This window comes from Aplysia californica, unplaced genomic scaffold (assembly GCF_000002075.1).
Source record: "Aplysia californica isolate F4 #8 unplaced genomic scaffold, AplCal3.0 scaffold00147, whole genome shotgun sequence".
NCBI classification, from domain to species: Eukaryota; Metazoa; Mollusca; class Gastropoda; order Aplysiida; family Aplysiidae; genus Aplysia; species Aplysia californica.
In genome coordinates, this window is record NW_004797417.1 from 56,454 (window position 1) to 58,953 (window position 2,500).

General features: G+C 41.9%; 1 protein-coding gene across 1 annotated transcript in view; it reads left to right on the forward strand.

The window, feature by feature from the left end:
* The window catches only part of LOC101856019, an 18,771-nt gene that overhangs the window by 9,387 nt on the left and 6,884 nt on the right, over nt 1–2,500 (forward strand). The window lies entirely within an intron of this gene.

Consider the following 2,500-nt stretch of genomic DNA (forward strand, 5'->3'; position numbering starts at 1 on the left):
CATCATCATCATCATCATCATCATCATCATCATCATCATCATCATTATCATCATTATCATCATCATCGTCGTCATCAGCTCTAAAATGAAGGTTATCGGTGCTGTCAGCAACTCGAAATGGGGCTGGGGTAAGGAGTCGCTCAAGAAAATATATCAGATGTTTGTGAAAAGCAAGTTGGATTATGCTGCCCCAGCGTGGCAGCCTTGGCTGAGTGAGACTAGTGCTAAGGCCCTGGACAGAATACAAAACAAAGCCCTCCACTTGTATCAGGTCAGCTCAAAACAACACCAACAGAAGCGCTGCGCTATGAGACCAGAACTGAGCACTACACCACCTATACAAAAAGAACATGTCTCAAGTCTATAGAGATGGCTAAGAGATTACCAGACAACCATCCAAGAAAGAAAGCCCTTGATCAAGCAGTCAAGCCTACAAGCGGCAGGAAAAGTTAGTTTTGGATGGGCACCGATCTAGCAGACCACCTCCCCCCTGAAGCAGAGAATCGATGGCCGATCAATCTAGTGAGAGCTTGTCCATGGGAGACCCATGGTGAAATCGAAATTCGGACAGAACTGAGAGGAGTAAAATGAAAAGATGATGATCCTGTAAAGGCACATGAAGCAGCTGATGATGTGATCAAAGAGGTTGGTGCGGATGTGACAATTTTCACCGATGGATCGGCAGTCGCAGGATACCGCGAAGGTGGAGCAATAGCAGTGGTGATAATAAATGATGAACTACCACAAACAAAAATTATTAAAACTAAAGGTGCATTCCTTATATCATCTTATGACGAGGAATGCCAGGCAATGATGTCTGCTGCACAATGGATTGCAGACAATTGCCACAGTAGGACCAATGTGCTGATATTGACTGACTCTGCAAGGGGCTGCCTGGCAACAGCTCGGACATGAATGATTTGCACCGCAAGTTCAGTGAAGCCAGAGGCACAATAAAAATCCAGTGGATTCCAAGCCATGTTGGAATAGAAGGAAATGAGGCAGCAGACAAAGCTGCTAATGAAGCCAGAGAGATCGAAAGAGACAGACGACCAACGACATACAGAGGTGTCTTTCCAATGATCAAGAGGGAAATCAGAGAACCACCATGTAGAACTAAGTACCAGCACCTGGAAGATATGTATTCTGGGTGCCAGCGGGTGACGGATCGCAAGGATGTAGGCTAGTACTAGTATGTAGATCTAGAGCACTGACTGGTTTATAATTAGAAAAGGGAGAAGGGGGGAGGGGTGGGTGAAGGAAGGCCAGGGTTAGGTGGAGCGCTTGCACCAATGGCACCAATGGCGCCCCGCCACTGGTATTGATAAGTATCGAGAATTGCAAACATAGCAACCGCTGCAACAACAGCCGTAAGAACGGCTGAAACAGAAATTCCAACTGCAACAGCAGCAACGGCAACATCTTCATTATCCTATCAGCAGCAGCAGCAGCAGCAGCAGCAGCAGTAGTAACAACAACAACAACCACAATAACAGCAACAACAACAACACAATAACACAACAACAAACAACAAAAACGACAACAATAACAACAATATCAACAACAACAACAACAACAACAATATCAACAACAACAACAACAACAACAACAACAACAACAACAGCAACAAAAACAAGTACAACCGCATCGGAAACGGTTATGTCAGTGAGTGTTACTATCTGTCAAAAAAAATAAAAATAAGGGGCTCAGTTACCGAAGTAATAATGACAAAGTTACCAGTTAATTTCCGGAACATTGGTGATAAGTACTCATGAACTATTAACAGCAATCTAACAAACAAAGACTCGGTGGACCTTGTTCAAACATTACAACAATAGCAACAACGAAAGTAATAACTAACGGGACAAAGACATAAAAAAAACATAGAGAGCTATAACAAAAGATAGGTGAGCTAGATTAATGTACGTTGTACTACTTGTTATTGTCGCGAGATTTGTAATTATTTTGTGTTTTGATACAACTTATGTCATCATGTTGATTTTGTAACACACTGTTTTCTACTTGTAAAGGCATAAACGATATTTTGCAATTCTGCTAGCATTGTCATACCTGCTTTAGCAAAGAAAACAAGTTACACAAAGCAGCAACAGCTTACATAATAACAACAGCAACAACAATAACAACATCAAGCACAGCAACAACAATACCACCAACAGCAACAACAACAACAGCGACAACGACAACAGCCACGACAACAACAACAACAACAACAACAGCAACAACAACCACGATAATAACAGCAGCAACGACCAGGACAACAGAAACAGTAAAAACAAACACAAAATCGATAGCAGCAACAACAATAACAACAACAGCAAAAACAACAACAACAACAACAACAACAACAACAACAACAACAACAACAACAACAGTAGCGTCTCTAATCCCATGGGCTCTGCCGATAACAATAATGCCAAACCTGTCTGAAAATTCTTTCGTCGGATAATTTATAGCAACGAAAGTTACTGTTGTAAGAAAA